Genomic DNA, 17,894 nt, shown 5'->3' with positions numbered 1-17,894 from the left:
TATAAAACTCAACGTTTAACCTACTCACGCCGGCTTGTGCCCGCCCTCACAGTCGGGCATATTTGCGGAATACACCACGCTGCCGTTGACCCTGGCCATTGACCGAGCAACCCAACGTTCCTACCAGCTCCCTCCGCAGGAATGTGTTACAGACTCCACCTGTGCATTTATAACGATGTTTGTACGACTCATACACCATTGTTACGTGCATTGTTTTCCCGTTATTTAAATATTTAATATTTTTTGATTTGCTAAATAATTGAGGTTTTGTTTTTGTATCACCCGTGTAAGAGAACTGGCGAATTGATGTGCGGCGTTGTGGGATGCGACTGCACGAACGACGCTCAGTCAAACGAAATTATTTCTTATTATTCTGCACGAAAGACACGTGCCGGCGAGCCGTTGAGCCGACCTCCTGTAAACTTGAGCCGATCCGACAATTTCCGTCACCAGAAACGTCGCTGCACAACCGCCGTCACGCAGCACAACACCACGTTGCCGTTTTGACACCCCGTGTAGGAAACTCCCAGGCTGCTTTGCGAGCCGAGTTCCACCGCACAATACAATTGCTACTCCGCAAAACTTTCAGCGGGTCCAAACCTCAAACAACTTGCGTGGCTCCGAAGCAATCGTCTAATTTGAAAACGAATGTAAAACTGTAATAAGTAAAAATTAAGGGAAGATTATATATATATTTTGAATATTTAATATGTTCCCAAATCCGTGCTTTTCATAAATCCTCACTGGATGTGGTCCAAATTACCTTCGATTTTTTGTAATATTGCTTTGTAAGAATAAAATGAAGCGCACTTAAGTTGGCCTTTGAAGTTCCCCTTCCAATAATGGTAAGCTGATGCTTTTTTCCCCCATCAAAGGATGGATGGTAAACCCTCCTCTTAGCGAGGAGATGGAGCGACGAAATTGGTTTGTGTGCGGGCGCTAGAGGGATCGTGAGAGGTGGAGGTGACTTGCGGAGGCCTTTATCCAGCAGTGGATTGATCATGAGTATTGATCGATGATAATCACGATGGCAAGCAGAAATGTGTACGTCCCAAATCTCCCAGTGTAGAATATAACAGTATGTGTGCCCTGTAAGTATACATGTGGAATACATATCGAGTTCATGTAAATATTATTTGGTCGTGGTGCTGATAGTGGCACACAAGCAAGCACATGTAATACAAAGCTCACATTCGTCAATAAACTGTGTCTATAATCGCGCGACGTTTTGAGCAATGGCCCTTTTTCACGGCAAACCTATACAAATATAGATCTGTACCCGTGTGACATTGTATCCGTACCTGGCCTGGGCTGTTTTTAAGTCAGCGGGGTTCTTAAGCTTTACTGCAGCCTTGCACCCCATTCGGTTCTCGTAAAAAAGTACATGCTAATAAATATATAGGCTTGATTAAGCAAAGTATTTGTACTTTGTGTGCCCGTGCTTAATTTGTGTTTCAATGATTTACCTTCGAACAAATCTGGGCATGTCTCACACCCCCAGAAAGGGCATCTCGCACCCCCAGGGGGTGCGACCACCCCCAGGTGAAGAACCACTGCTCTCAGTCATACTTAATTTGGAGCTTTCGTGACTGCAGGAATTACTCTTTGGTTCTTTCGGTAAAGTCACGTAAAAAGAGAAAATAATTAATTAAATACTAGCATACGACGTTTCGATTGCAACACAAGTAATCATCATCCGGTATAAATGAAATAGAAACACAAATCTAGTATACTTAGAAATGTAATGTAATACAACAGAGAGTCGGATAACATAACAGTCAACACCCTACCTGGTTGATTACGTTCTTCCTGAGAATGCTAAATTTCATAGAGAGATTAAACACAGAACCAGAGACATATAGACAGACATATAAGTAGAGAAAGATATCACAGATATCACAGACATATAAGTAGAGACTGCTCTCAGTCAACTCGGCATACAATGAGTAGCGTATGATCATCGCAAAACAAGGGGGGGGGGGGGGGGGGGACAAAAGCAGCTGAGAGAGAAAGTGCTGCCAACATCACCCCATTGAATTCCGTGCCAGCCCTAATCGGCCACACACTAACTGCACGAGCATCAACGGTCCTGAAAGGCCCAATGAAAATATATATTTGCGTCTGTGATGTGAGCAGTTTCACACTTACAAGTGTATTTTGTTTCACCAAGTGAGATTAGCACGATTGGCTGTGTACGGTGCGAAAGAAGTTCAACATACGAGCATGGAACTCAAGAGACTGGGATGAGTCTCATTTGCAGGAGTGACCTAGGGTCATTTGTCTGTCGGTCGGGGACGATGATTGCTGCTGCTGCTGTGTGTGTGTGTTCTAATCCTGACTGAGCAGTTTGCCGTGTCATTTTCTAGTTTGGTTAGATTTGAAGCCCTCACCGCCAGCATACAGTGTGGCCGATTCTTGTGAATGACGTCAGGGGGTCTTTACTGTTCACTGTTAAACAGATGGCGCGTGGTACGTTTACGTTTGTTTTTATTGTTACACCCGGCAGTAATAATCAGGGCGGCCAGGCAGATTTGAACCGCGAACTCTCCGCAACAAACGGTCCGAGATTAATTGCGGCATCGCAAAACCCTTTTAGCTATGGCTTAGGGAAGTCTTCATTTGGCAGTTGATAGAGAATGGCCGCTGGTGATCTTGGTGGTTGGTGTTGAGGGTGACCGAGCCACCTTCATATTTGAGTCTGTTTCTTCACACTTAAAGACACGGTTAATCCTCACACAGACCACTTAGTAAGCTCTTATTGGTCCTCGGCATGAATCACGGCCCTTATAAATAGCTCTACCGACAGCGGCAGCCGACCCAATTAACACCTGGCAATTAGCACACGAAGTAAAATCACACTCCGAAAGATGCAGCCCGTTTGGGCGCCCATCCGCTGCGGCGCGAGTCAACGTCACCTGCGCCGAGTTACGGGGAGGGGGCCGGAAAACGAGGTGCTAGTCCGCGCCATGTCGGCGTCACGACGGCGAGACACCCGCGCGGCAACATTGAGAACGCGACGGGGTGGGAGCGTGGGCCAGGGCACCGGGCCACTGCCGGCTGAAGCTGGGTTCGAATCCAGGGCAAGCCGCATATGAGCCTGAATTTGGGGGAGGGGGAGGAGTTCGGGTGGGTGGGGAGGGTTCTTCTCCGTTGTAATGAATTGGTCGATCTCAGCTTCGTCGCCACAGGCTACACAAAAAGCACGCATCGTATTAAACGCACGATTTTTTGGTGATTTGAGGGCACTTTCGTCATGGCTTGCTGAATCTGGGATTTGAGCCCAGGATTTCAGCACTGATGGCTCCGGTACCCTGGGATGAATTTAATCCGCCTGAGCCACCCCATCCACTTAATGGAAAATCAAGTTACGAAAAAATCATGCACATGCGTGGATTCTGTAACGCTTTCCAAAACGTGCTTGTCCTTGGAAGTATTTAATGAGCGACACAGCAGCCGACCGTGAAAATGCGCTTGCACATTTTCAAACGGTCCTTTTTTTTGTTCCGATTCGGGTCTCCAAGCTTTGGGGAGTCCACGGATCAATTCGGCCTGGTGTTCTGCGCACCGAGTCCCAACTTTGTAACGCACCCTACCCCCGCCATTATGGTTGGACAGACTTACGGTACAGTAACAAAGAGAGAGAGAGAGCTAATGCAAAAGTGCTTCAACCTTACATCCGAAAATCGTTCATAAAAAAAATATATACTCTTAGTTCTTTCGGTAAAGTCACGTAAGTAAAAAATGAAATTAAAATTAATAAAAATAAAACAATAAAAATCACGACGTTTCGGAGGCAACACAAGTCTCCGTCATCAGGTGGGACCGTCACAGCCAGATTAGCTGCAAATCTGGCTGTGACGGTCCCACCTGATGACGGAGACTTGTGTTGCCTCCGAAACGTCGTGATTTTTATTGTTTTATTTTTATTAATTTTAATTTCATTTTTTACCTACGTGACTTTACCGAAAGAACTAAGAGTATGACTCCTTGCAGTCACGAAAGCTTCAAATCAAAAAATATATATATATCTTGAGGACTCAGTCTGACTTCCGTGGGGGGAGTAAAGAGTCGAAAACTTTTTTTTTGCGTTCCCTTTGGCTCCATGCCCCGGCGCACCTGACCTCCACTACCCGTGGCAGGAAACAGGTCAAACAATAGACTCATCCTGGCAGCGCAGGGCAGATCTGGGTTAAAGCAATAGCAGCGGCTTCACACTCCGTATCGCAACGGCATCAGGAAACCCTTTAGCAGCGTGGGGAAGTCATCGTCTGTACGCTGGGATATGTTGTCCTGCCTCTCTCTCTCTCGCCAGTTATTCTGTCCAAGGGGGAGCTCTACGGTTCAAGCTCCTTCTATTGAGAGCGACCTTTCAGCTGGGTTTGTCCGAGCTAGTGACGTGGAAATGCTCCCACAATAATGAGTACATATTTCGTACTATATTCAATTTTGGGCAAGCGGGAGAGTGCACAACCAGTTCAGATACCACTCGCCGCTGATGTTACATGTGGCAGTGAATGCAACTTTGGTTTGCCAGGTTTAATTGTGCAGTGCGCTAACCACTGCACCACCACTCTGCAGCAAACGCAACATAAACAGTCTTTTTTTATTTAAAGCTTTCGTGACCGCAGGGATTCATATTTTTGGTTCTTTCGGTAAAGTCATGTAGAAGGGAAATAATAAAATAATACAAATAAAACCATAAAAATTCTCACGACGTTTCGACTGCAACACAAGCAATCATCATCAGGTGTGAAATCCACAGGAAAATTTTTTGAAAAATAAATAAATACAAATCCTGCCGGGGGAGTTCAATGGGCTTATTCGACCATAATTTACCACGCTGGTCGGCGCGGGTTGATGAATGCAGCGAGCATAGACGTGGGAGCGTATACGTACAGTGCAACAACGGCTTCTGCTGCACTGCACTCCACTGCTCACAGAAGCCTTAACAACGAACACCCCCAAAAAGAGTCCAACACCTTACATTCGGCGAAACATCACGAGACGCACGAATCATGAGCTTCGTCGTGGTTGTTCGCTGACAAATCGATGCATCGCCGTGGCTCACAATAGCCAGGGTGAGTGTGGATACCTCCAACGTTGAAAAAACAAGAAAAGAATTCTCAACAAAACACATAAGTCGTGGCAGGGCCCCATAAACGTGTCAGTGAGAGGGGACGAGGAAATCCTGGCACTTGGGCCAACGTTTCCCACTACTGCCGCCACTGCCACCTCGCTTGGACACATTTCCCAAGCTTCTGCTGCAGCAAGTTAATCACTGTCATCGTCGTCGTCATTGGGACGGAGCTCACGTACATGCCAAGGAAGATTTTAACAGCTCGCCTCTTTTTTTTTCTTGAATTGAAATTGTTCTTTATGTTTTTCACTTGCAATAGTAACAATAGCAATACAGTAACAATAACAAAAACAAAACACTACTTCCTGGCATAAAACACATTTCCTCATGTGTGAAACGGGGGGGGGGGGGGGTGTGGGCATTAGGGTTGGGGGTGAGGGGGCTCTTGGCATGAAGTTGCCTGGGAGCGATTGGGGATAAGATGGGGAAGGGGACCGTGGTGCGTTTGTTGTTGTTGTTATTGTTGTTGTTATTGTTGTGGTGGTGGTGGTGCTCGTCTTGTCGAGGCAGGCAGCAGCCGCTTCACAGCAGCAGTACGCAAATGAGGGCCCTTCGAGTCCACCGGCAAGTTTCTTGGGCAACTCTGAAATCCATTTGGCCAGTTTTTAATTGAGCAAGTCACTTATAGTAACACAACTTGATGCTACAAGTCCGCTTCTCATTGCATCATATTCACGCACCTTATCTTGACCCCCACCCCACCCGTTCCGGCCAGTCAGACAGCCAGACAGCCGTACAGCCGTACAAAACTAATGCATTCAACCTTAGTTGCAAAGAGTTCAAGACGAGGGCGGGTCCCAAACTACAACGCAACTTTTGCACGAGAGTTTCATTCATAAATCGGATAATATTTATTTTTTCAACCCGAGTTAACCATGCCACCCAACACGGCCCCCGTTATGGCCGGCCAGACGACCGTAACGGTCAACACTAGCGCGCGGAAACAGCCTTCAACGTTCGTTGGGGAGGGGGACAAAAAAAAATCGTTAAATGAGGTAAAACACCACCAGCGACTTCCAGTCACGAGCCTGCGAAAATACATGGAAGCCGGCGTTGGTCGCACGGGCACAAGAGTAGCGGCTTGCTCGCTTTTCCGGCGCTGGCCAGCCCGTCCCTGCCACCCCACTTGAAATTAGCGATTACGCCTCCGCTGATGAATGCCCCGTTGTTCGCCGGGGGGGGTTACACGTGCCTCTACGCGGCGACGCGCACAAGGCAAACCGCTGTGCTCAGGCAGAACTGTTGGGAATAATTGGCAGTAAATATTCGTGTAATTTATAACATCTAATTACGTCTGTCTCCGTGCCACAAATAATAATAGAATACGAATAATAATAAATCTGTATGAAAAAAAATAAACATTAAAAAAACATACACATACAAACCAGAAGGGTTGCGGTGTAAATGGGGTACAGCACAGTTGGTGGACAGGTCACGTGCGATGGGGTCAAGTTTAGGTACTGATCACCCCTTCCAAAATGTCTGGCCAACATGGAAGTGTAGGCCAAACGACCTCTACAGGAGTTCTCTAGAGCTCCCGCGAGCAGAGGCCTCCTTCTGCCAGCAGTAGCACAAGCACTCAGTTGCAGGGTTACGCCTTTACTATTTCTTCTTTATTATTAGTAAAGGAATCCTGTGGAAGTCTCCGCGGGAATTCGCACGCAGCGCGATCCCTGTCTGATTATCGCGTCTGGGCAAAAAATAATACTTCTTCGAAAGTGGCAGGTTTAAAATAGAGATTTTCTTTTTACCTGCTTAATAATAGTGTGCGTGAATAAATGAAGTAGAATTCAAATGGGAGGTGGTGGTGGGGGGGGGGGAAACAAAAGAATGAAATTTGGCTTCGAGAAAAAAAAAGTTACTTTTGTTCCAAACAATATTACTATAAAATGATTCATGGCAGCGTCGGATTAAACGTGATTTATTGTGTCGCATTGTTTCAGCGTTGTTTGTTAACCCAGCTGAAAAGAAAACAGCTTCTCTCTTGGGTACGTCACACACACACGCACGATGGGTCCTCTGGCTCTCAGCGCTTGGTGTGGGGTCCGTGGGCGATGGGAAAACACTTTATCTTTTGGTGCCACCGATTATACGTCTTATCACGCTCTCACGAATAGCCAGCACCTATGATGATGATGATAAGTTTAACATGAAGGCTTTCACGACCAATATTACCCACAAACCTTACTAATCGTCTGTGTCGGGTGGTGGCAGGTTTAACGACACACTTATATTTATGCAATCTAACCCCCCAAAAAACCCCTCTATCGTGAATAATAATTTTCATTACAGGGAGATGTATTGACATCATAGACACAAAGGTCAAAGGTCACGGCCCTGCAATTGTTTACTCTCGCCACTCCTGGCGGAAAGGCCGGCGTTGGAGGGAGATCTTAGAAAGAGCCTCTAGGGGGTGGTTTTGGTTTACTCTTCAACGTCAGCGAAGATGTTTCGGAAGAGGCGGGGGTACAGGTTCCCATCGTTCTATGCCGATTCCGTTCATGCGACTTCGCGCGATGTATGCGGCCAGCCTATTTCTACCCAGAATTCCCCACATGATGCGGTTTGAATTCACTCTACGTGCGGCCGTGCGGTCGGACGTGGGACGATATTGCGTGTATTGTGTGCGTTACTCGGCAGGCAGATGTTGAACTTCTTTCACACCGTATGTAGCCATCCATGTGTAATGCGGGCGTAAACGGATTCGCGAATATGACGTCATGGGGGGAGGAGTTAGGTCACGTGGGAGAGAGGGGTGAGGTCTTAAGGGAGAGATACCGGAAGAGACTGGAGAGTGTGGGAGACAGAGTTAGAGTGAGGCCACGCAGGGCGGAGGTCGAGGAGTGGCGAGATCGCCACATACACGGAGGGTAAGACTTGGCACCGTCAGCCAGCGGTGACCAAGCACGGAGGAACGACGGCAGCGGTGGAGCTGCAGTGAGGGCAGCGATGGAGCTGCAGTGAGGGCAGCCGGAGGACTGCACAGGGGGTCTGCAGCGGAGCTGCAGAGGTGTGGAGGCTATGGGAGCGAGGGCAGCTACGGAGCTGCCAAGGGGAGAGCTCTGAGCGAGGGCCGTGCGGGAAAAGTGTAAGAACCCGAATAAAGGACGACGGAGACAGAACCAGGATCGAGTCCCTTATTACACATGCAAAAATCGGACGTGTAAAACCTCATGAGGTTTCGCTTTGGAACGCATCTACCGCAAAAAAGCGAGGGACGCCTATCGCCCACATTTTACCCCGCCACACTCGACCTGCCGATCGACCAACTGTGGCGTTTACCCACGGAAGCGTAACACCACGAGCAGCGATATAATTTACATTGCAAGCAATTGCATTGTACACGTACCACTCATTGCATCTATTGTGACCACGATAATGAAAATGTAATCCGTGAACCAAAATGCGCAGTAACTCCTCGTTGTTTTACTCAGGAAAGCCTCGACGAGTCTCTCATTGCTTTAAGGGGGCCCCTGGAGATAAACAGAAGGCCATGGACAAAACCCACACACACCATGGGATAATCATGTGCAGACTACTAAAGAAAACAACTACTTTTGCTGCACTGCTTCATACAACTATCGCTCTGCCTCCATGAGGTCGTGTCATGCACCGTATGGCTCACCGCGTGATCCAGCAACCCCAACGCAAAGTCATTGAATTCTAGATACGGGATACGCCTGCTACAGTGAGATGTCCATTAGGTCCTTTCATCATCATCGACCGTGGTCAATCCACTGCGGGGTGACCCGCCCATAATGGACATCTGTGAAAAAGGAGCTTCATGGCTCATGATTCCTCCCGCGGTCTAAATAAAGATTCCGATTCTGATCCTCCGCAAACCCACACAACCCCAGCACCTGCACAGGAGCCCGATTTCATCGCTCCATACCCTTGTTGGACGCGTTCTCATCCCTTGGGGCCGCCACTCTGTCGTCGTTCTTGACCGTCGTCGCTTCGAGCGACTTGTCCTACCCGAGCCGCCCCAAATCACTTTTACTTGAATCGTTTTCTGAGCGTCGCGCGGTTGCTCGCTCACTCCAGATTTGACACGGCGGTGTTGGCGGTGGTGGCGGTGGCGGTGGCGGCGGTGGTGGCAGCGGCGGTGGGCATGTTCGCGCGACGACAAGCGGTTTACGGACTTACGGCGACAGCCGCGCTTCACACATTTCACATCCTCGCGTGCTTCTCTCGCGCGCTCCTCCCGCGCGCTTCTCCTCCGAAGCTCCTCCGAAGCGCGCGCCTCCAGGATCCTCTCTCCGTCTGGCAGGGATCCCGAAAGCTCCGCCCGCAATTCGCAATCCGGTTCCACGCCGCGTTTGCCGCACGCAGACGCAAGCGACGGCGGTAATTTGATCTGGAAAGTGCTCCAAGAAGGGTTGTGGCTCTGGCCGAGCAGAGTGATGAACAGATAGGTAGCCGCAATTTTTTTTGCGATTCAGAGATTATGCTTGAATTACATCCTCCTCCGCTCAGCAGATGAGTGTCCGGGAGGCATTAGAACCAAAATAACCACCGCAATTAAAGAGTCCTCCTGGAGGCCACTTTGCGAGTATGCGCGTGACCTGAGGGTAATGCAACATTCTTGGCGCGCGTTCAGCATGAGATAATGTAAAAAAATATATGTGTGTGCGTTGCCCAATAGCCCAGCATCTGCAGACAATTTTTCTCTGATTCCAATCAAAACGTACAATCAACCTCGACTACACAGAACTCCCTGTGCCATGGTCGGGCAGATTGTGGGTTAACGGACTGGGGGTCAGTAACTTTTTGGCAAGCCAACAGACGCTGCGCCCTGGGATTGTGGGGGGGAGGGGGGCAGGGCTGGTGGATCACACGGAGATTTGTAAAACTCTCAGGAGGAAATGGCGGTACAGACATTTTTTTAAAATAAAAAAAAAGTTGCTTAAGTCAATTCCTTAAGACACTCTCCACCCCCTCCCCCGCCCTCAGAGCGGAACCGTGAGGGGTGCCAAACGACGCGCAACGGCGGTACAACCCAAAGACCCACACACAGCTAGAGCACAACCGCGAAAAACAACCTACGCGGTAGAAAGTTAATTTGTTTAACCCGCATGAGTTCCACGCATCACTTTTATCTCCTTGGATGCGCATTGGGTGTTCTCTGGGCCTCTACCATTTTTATCCTACGTGGCACCCTCCCCCCCACTCCACCACCCCCCCCACTCCACCACCCCCCCACTCCACCACCCCCCCCACTCTCCCCCCCCCGCCCACTCCTGCAAAGGTGTCCTGGCTTGCTTGGGAAGTTGGGATTGTGGTTAGGGATGTGAGGTCGACCTCATGGACTCATTTCTTTGTTGTGATGACTTTGGTGTTGTTTGTGCTGTTTGTTTCGGTGCCATTTCCTAATTTGTTTATTCTCTTTTATGATTTTGCTTGGCAGTCGCGTTTTCATTATCTTGGTCGTGTCTGCACATGGGATTTGGTATTTGTATATAATTAACGTACAGCGTTGTGGGATGCCATTTGCATGATCGACTCGATATAAAATGAAAGTGTTATTACGCTGATGCAATAGGAATTGGCCAGATATTCCAATGTAGAACCATCGTGACAAAGAGTAAAATATGGATCAACAAAGAGTCTCGAAACTCACCGAGGCATTCATACAAGAATGACCTTATCGTTATTGTGTCTCGAAGTCTGATTTCGGAATATTCGTTCTTAGGAACGTTTGGTAAATCTCTCATGAGGTCGATTTACTTTTGAAGCATGATCAAATTCCACAACCTTCCGTAAATTATGAGAAACTAATCAGACAGAAAAGTGGGTGCACGCTGGAAATTAATAGTAATGATCGTAATGAATGATTACACATGTGAAAGATCACTTTTAAGACAGACAGGACTCATACTCTATGCATGATTCACACATTTGAGTTGGTGCATCATCTGAAAAGGGTACATACGTGGCCATTTCGTCTGCAGCAGCCCCAAACTGATTTTCCTGCCTTGAAATCGTCTCCTGTGTGTGTCATTGCGGTCGCTGCATTGCACGGCGCTTTCAGATGCGTTTCCGCGGCCATCTGGAATGTTCTTCCTTCCCATATTAGGAAGCCACTGCTGCTATGCACTTTTAAATCTAAATTGAAAACTCATTTTTTCACAACTACTTTGTGTTGTTTAGTTTGTTGGCCTTCCCCCTGCATTTCCGATTGATCACGGTTTTCTAAATACAGTGCGAAATAAGTTCAAGATACACACATAGCTCTTCATGTTTAGTTTGTGTTTATACTCCAAGATATTGCGAAACAAAAATGCATTCAAAATAAACCGGTTTCAAATTTTAAAATACACGTAACCTCATTCACCAACGCTACTGCCACACTTTAAATAAAACACAGTACAACGTCGCACATATCCGACCTCATCAATGAACCATCACGCACAAGCAGTGACGGCATTTGTCGCTGGTATCCCCGTCATTCTCTGCAGCTCGTTACTGGGGCTCACGACCTCGCGTTCATCCGCTCACTCCTCGAGCACAGCAACGCAACTCGCCCGTGATGTTTATCGCAATTTGCCCTTTCTGTAGATGCTCATACATCCGACACATCGGCTTATACCGCACGCGTGTTGTGCCCGCAGTTGACGAATAATCGCCCGCAATTGCGCGCGCGCAAAAATAAAAAACAAACGGTCGTTCCTCGCGCCCCCCTCTCCTCTCTTAATGGTAACGGCCCCCCGGCCCCCACGATACGTGCCGCTTGCCATCTCCGCAGACTAAGGACCTCTCGTATTGTAAAGCGTCGTGACGTTAAAGCCCCCCCCCCACCCCACAACCCAGCGAGTCGGACACGCGACGCTGTACTTCGATTCGCCTTCATAATCATCGTTAGCAAATCCTTCCGAGCTCGGGTCTGGCAAAGGGCAGTAGCTCTTCACAACAGAGCCGCCGCCGGTAGTAAGGGTCAGACATTAAGAGCCCCCCGTGGGGAATGAACTCCCGGGGGGATAGGGGGGTGAGGGGGGGGGCTTTCACTTCACGGTGCTTTACGATACGAGAGGTCCTTACTCTGCGGAGATGGCAAGCGGCACGTATCTTTTTTATTTTTGCGGGCGATTATTCGGCAACTGTGGGCACAACGCGCGCGCGTGTGGCAAATTCATTGTTGACACGACCGGTGGTCTTGAATGCGCAAGCACGTCCGAATGAACCGCGCGGGCGGACCCATCGTTTCGTAGCTCGTTCGTAACACTGAATCAGAAATTAATAAAAGTAAAATAAAAATAAAATAAAAATCACGACGTTTCGGAGGCAACACAAGCTTCCGTCTTCAGGTGGAACATTCACAGCACGATAGCTGTATCAAGCGAGTGTTGCCTCCGAAACGTCGTGATTTTTATTTTATTTTTTATTTAACTTTTATTAATTTTTATTTTTTACCCACGTGACTTTACCGAAACAACCTAAGAATATGAAATCCTTGCAGTCACGAAAGCTTCAAATCTAGAACCGAATCAGAATATTAATTTACACTGGAGGCAATCCGATGAGCTACAAAGCTCTTTTTTTCACAGATGTCCAACACACGCAACGGGGCGGCGGATGCCCGCACATCCTATGCCAGGTCGGCGGGCAGCGTTGGTCCGCGAGCCCTCCCCAAGGCAAGCGGGGGCCCGACGGGGCGATGGGGATGGAAAGCCGCGTGGACTCCGAGGCCATGTGGTGCTCCGATGTCGTCGTCATTGTCGTTGTCATCATCGCGTCGCCGTCCTTATTATCATCCGTCTTCGATTGCCATCATCGTCATCATCAAATCGTCGTCGTCATCATCATCGCTGCAAATCGCCATTGATCGTTGACATCATCATCATCATAAGCGGGCATGATTTACTGCGGTGCCTTCTAATGGCTCACAGCTGCAGACGCGAGCTCATCATGAGTAAGAAACGTCACAATAGTGCTTTGTATGCAGGTGTGTGTGTATATAATACATGAAGTGTAGTACTCCACACAGTAACTATATTGATTACGCGCATTTAATTATTAATGAACGTGCACATACAAATGAAACCGGCCTTCATCACCATCATTGTCGTCGTCACTCGAGTGCGTATGTCACGTCACTGGACTCGGTACGTAGACTTCTAAACACATTTAGCTACAGCCCCCCCCCCCCGTCCTTCAAGCCTGGCAAGGAGCACAGAGCACACGTGCACGGTCGTGACTGGAGCCAGTGCGAGGGGGGCCAGGCACGACGGGGGGCCAGACGAGTCGTGCCGATCTCGCGCCGTACGTCTCGCGGTCTGCAGCGTGCTCGCTCGGTCGGCCCCCGGTCACATTGGCGCCGAGGCCCGAGAGCGACAGTTTTATCTTTTTTTTTGGTTTGGGCAAAGAGAAAAAAAATAAGTCAGTTTACAAATGATTGGCACGGAGCTCCACTCGTATTGAACCTGGGTGGGTGAGGCCACCAGGGCTCACCCATGGGGACGATTTGCCGAGTGCCTAGGACAGGGCGGGTGGTGTCGGGGGGGGCAGAGCAATGGGAACGACCCACGACACGAAACGTCTTTCTTGCCGACGCCAGCAGCCTGGGGGCTTCAGGGCCGACGCGCTTGCTAATTGTTTTTGTGGCGAGAACCGAGCTGGAAAGGGCCTCCTCCTCCTCTGTGGATTCGCGAGCCGCCTTTAACCATCTCACCTCCAAGCCCTCCGAATTTCCCCGGAGAAAATTTAATCGTGATTTTTTTTCTTCCCCTCTCTCTCTCTCTTTCTTTCTTTCTTTCAGAAACGTTTACAACGCGGTCGCCTTTTGCTCGTGGTCTCAGGAAGAAGGGGGGGTGGGGGGGAGGGCAAAAAAAAATACCGAAAAAGTAAAGCTGCCCGCCCGTTAATTTTCGAGGGATAAGTTGTCCCTGACACCACGGAGGAGATTGGAGCGTTCCCCAGAAAACGCTCGTTTCTAAAATTACCCGAATCGTCTCGGCACGACTGACGTTTGACGACGCAGGAGATTGCCGCCGGCAGGGGTGGAGAGGGGGGGGCCGTAGCAGCGCCAGGCGTAAAAAGTAAAAGAAAGCAGCTCAAGGGGAGCTCCACCAGATTCACGATACAAGAGGGGTCTGCATCAAAAATCACCTCAAAGTCAAATCCTAATCATCATAACAAAGTTTCGATTTAAAGCTTTCGTGACTGCAGGAATTCATCTTCTTGGTTCTTTCGGTAAAGTCACGTAGAATGGAAATAATAAAATAATAAAAATAAAACATAATAAAATAATTATCACGACGTTTCGGCCACAACGCAAGCAGCCGTCCTCAGGTGAAGAACAGGTCTGTCAGAAAGAACCAAGAAGATCATAACAAAGATTATTGATTTAAAAGATACAATGAATCTCTCTCATCGGTATCTTGTTTTCAATCTCTATTGAACCTCGATTCCCTCACCTCACCGCATCTCCATTCTGGTCCACATTTCTCTCATCTCGCTACAACCTCCGATTAAGCACGGTCGTCTACGTGCGGTGCGAAAGAAGTTCAACATACGAGCATACAACTCAAGAGACTGGGATGAGTCTCATCTGCCGGTCGGGGACAATGATTGCTGCTGTTACGTTACATTGCGATTGCCTCCATCTGTCAACTCACGAGGAGTTTCATGAATTCGAAAAGAGGGGTGTCTGGAAAACCTAAAAATATCATTTCTGCTTCGGGCCCCCAAACGATCCGGGGGCACCGCCGTTGGCGTGCAGAAAGGGGGGGGGGGGGGTTGGGTTTGGAGGCGGGGGGGGTTAGGATTTGGCACATCGCCCCGGCGCGGCCGGGCCAAAGGGGAAGGTGAAGAGGCATAACGCGGCCTTTTCTGCGCGGGCCAAGCCGCCACTGACAGGCCGATCCATCATCGCGGGCCGCGCTGTACGGCGCGGGACGGACGGACGTGGCGGGGCCGCAAAGAAAAACAGAAAACAGAAAACTTCTAAAAAAAATGTTCGACACGCCCGCCGCCGCCAGCACCCCCCCACCCCTCCCGCTGCTCCCGATTTCAGTTTTTTTGTTGTTGCATGCCGCGCGGTGTTGGGTTTCGCTGGCGGGATCGTGCCCCGCCTCGCCAAGACTGCCGTCTCCACGACACAATTAGACCTCACGGCCCAATAGAACAAATATCACATTGAGTGAAGGTCTCTCCTTCTCCTCCTACAACAATCTGGTCTCAATTCTCCCAACACTTCATCATTTGCACCCGCTAATAAATTACTCGCGGCGATCGCGAAAAGAAAAGAAGAAAAGCCGCGTTCATCCATTCATTTGCATAAGCAATGTCGAGGCGACGTTCAAATAGTCCCGTCTCCGTGACCTCACGTACTAAATAACAGGTTAAGATAAATATAAGATGTCGACGGCACCGGTCGACCAACACGTCTAAATCATATTTTCATTTAAATGACTCGACGTGCAATTTAAAAAAAGCACGTCTAGCATTCGCAACTTCACGATCGTGCCTAACCTACGCTTCGTGGGGAGGTCACGCCTTCTCCTCTGCTGCGCCCATGTGGTTTGGAGCTCACTTACCACAGCCATCCGTGCTGTCGACTCCACGCCGATGATCCAGTCGAGGCTGTAGATCTTCTCCCTCTTCTCGTCCGCCCACGGTTCATGCCAACTTCTGCAACAACAACAATAACAACATAAACACACGCTTGTTACCTGTGATGAACGTTTAACCGTTGTGCACCATCGATTGACATGCGGTCTCACTTATACACTATCATGCATTGAGTTGTATATACACACATACTTATAATACGTAAACAAACAGACAAAGATCCCCCCTAGAGCCACACAGATTTCTGGGGATGTTAGCGATCACCAATTGATGCTGGCAGGGGACAAGAAGGGTGGGGTGTTTGCCCAGCAACCATTCCCGGCCACCTTTGTCTCCCCAATGCGGCCACGGTTACGCACCGGACGAAGCTACTCATCCACGGCCGTAGACAGGTCGTGACCCCATCTGGCCACTCGATGTTGAACCCTGGCTGGGAATCGAACTCGGGCAGGGGAGGGGAAGAGAAGCGGGGGGCAGGTCACGTCCGCGCGGTGCGCTAACCACCGCACGCTTACGCGCTCCGAATGAATGATTTAAAATATGCGAGGCGTTTCCTGTGAATTAGGCCACGAGCGTTGACCTAATTTATTTAAAGTCCGCCGCACGTGGGCACCGATATTGTATTCGTGCGAGAGAGAAGGTTGGGGACGCGAGGAATCTCACCACGTAATCCAATCGCAATTAATGCTGAAAATGTTATTTTCTTTAACGAAGTTGTACGCGCAATCTAAACTTTTATGTAATTAAATAAGCTTGTGTTGCAAGAACCTTTATATAAGCGGTGAGTAATGTGTGAAATACCTGGCGTGTGCATAGTGTTGAGGAGCGGTCGTGTAGCGTTTAGCGCTGGGCTAAGCGCCCGGCGACCATAGCTAGATTTCCGCTAATGGCCAACAACGGTGATGATTATCTTAACCGGTCCTGGGCGTCCCCTAGGTCGACTCAGCCTCTGGTGCGCTGTGTAAACATCGCTACTGGGGAGACAAAGGCGGCCGAGCGTGGTGCTGGCCATCCCACCCACTTCGTGTGTCGTTCCGGCCTTCATAGGTGCTACTCGCTAACAGCACTTGCCCCAACAGTCTGTTAAAAGGCGAAACTGGTGATGTTTGTACTTACAATAGTGTGGACATTTGACCGATTTGCATCGCATATGTGAACTCTCTCTCTCGCTTGCTCAACATCGCACGGCAAGAAGAAACATTCACGTGAAAACGATCGAGACAATTTTTTTAGATGCCACCGCACAGGTGTTAGATATCAGAAGAAAAACGTTTAACAGCGCGTTATGATGGGGGTCACACCACCAATAAGACACCTTTGTCTCGATTAATTGATTTTAAAGTGAGGATAAAGTTGAAAGAACATCCGTGAATTTTGGGCAGGCGGTGGTTGGCGGTGGGAGGGATTGAGCTGAAGCGAGCGATCGAGGGAACATTCTTTTGGGAAAAGGCCGAGAGGGGGGGGGGGAGAGCCCGCAATGCGAGATAACGTATGTTGTGAACTTCTTTCGCACCGTACGTAGCTAAGCGTGTTCATCGGAGGTGCGGGAAATGCTGCTTGAGATAGAAGCGCGTACAGAGGAGCAACGCAGAGAGGAACACGGAGGAGAGATTTGCGCTTCGGAACCTGTGTCGGGACGCAATATTTTACAAATGAATGGAACGAAGGATTTGCATGTGTAGGAGGACTTATCTTCTTGGTTCTTTCGGTAAAGTCACGTAGAAGGGAAATAATAAAATAATAAAATAAAACATAATAAAATAATTCTCACGACGTGTCTTCCCGACAGACCTGTTCTTCACCTGAGGACGGCTGCTTGCGTTGTGGCCGAAACGTCGTGAGAATAATTTTATTATGTTTTATTACTATTATTTTATTATTTCCCTTCTACGTGACTTTACCGAAAGAACCAAGAAGATGAATCCCTGGAGTCACGAAAGCTTTAAATCGAAATGTAGCAGGACTCTTGATGAAATGCCTCGAAATCTCAAAGCGCCGGACATCTCATCTGAACCATGAGTTTTTGCCTTTCTGGCAACTGTCCTTAGGTGACACGAAGTGCGTGCGGTTGAGGTGAGTCGAGCGAGCAAGCGGCGAGTGAGCACTGAGGTCGGCTAGCACCTGAGTGAGCGTGAGCGCAAGAGCTTGGGAAGAGAGAGAGAGAGAATGAGTTGGAGAGCGAATTACA

This window comes from Lampetra fluviatilis, chromosome 28 (genome assembly GCF_964198595.1).
Source record: "Lampetra fluviatilis chromosome 28, kcLamFluv1.1, whole genome shotgun sequence".
Lineage (NCBI taxonomy): Eukaryota > Metazoa > Chordata > Hyperoartia > Petromyzontiformes > Petromyzontidae > Lampetra > Lampetra fluviatilis.
This window is presented reverse-complemented; position numbering follows the sequence as displayed.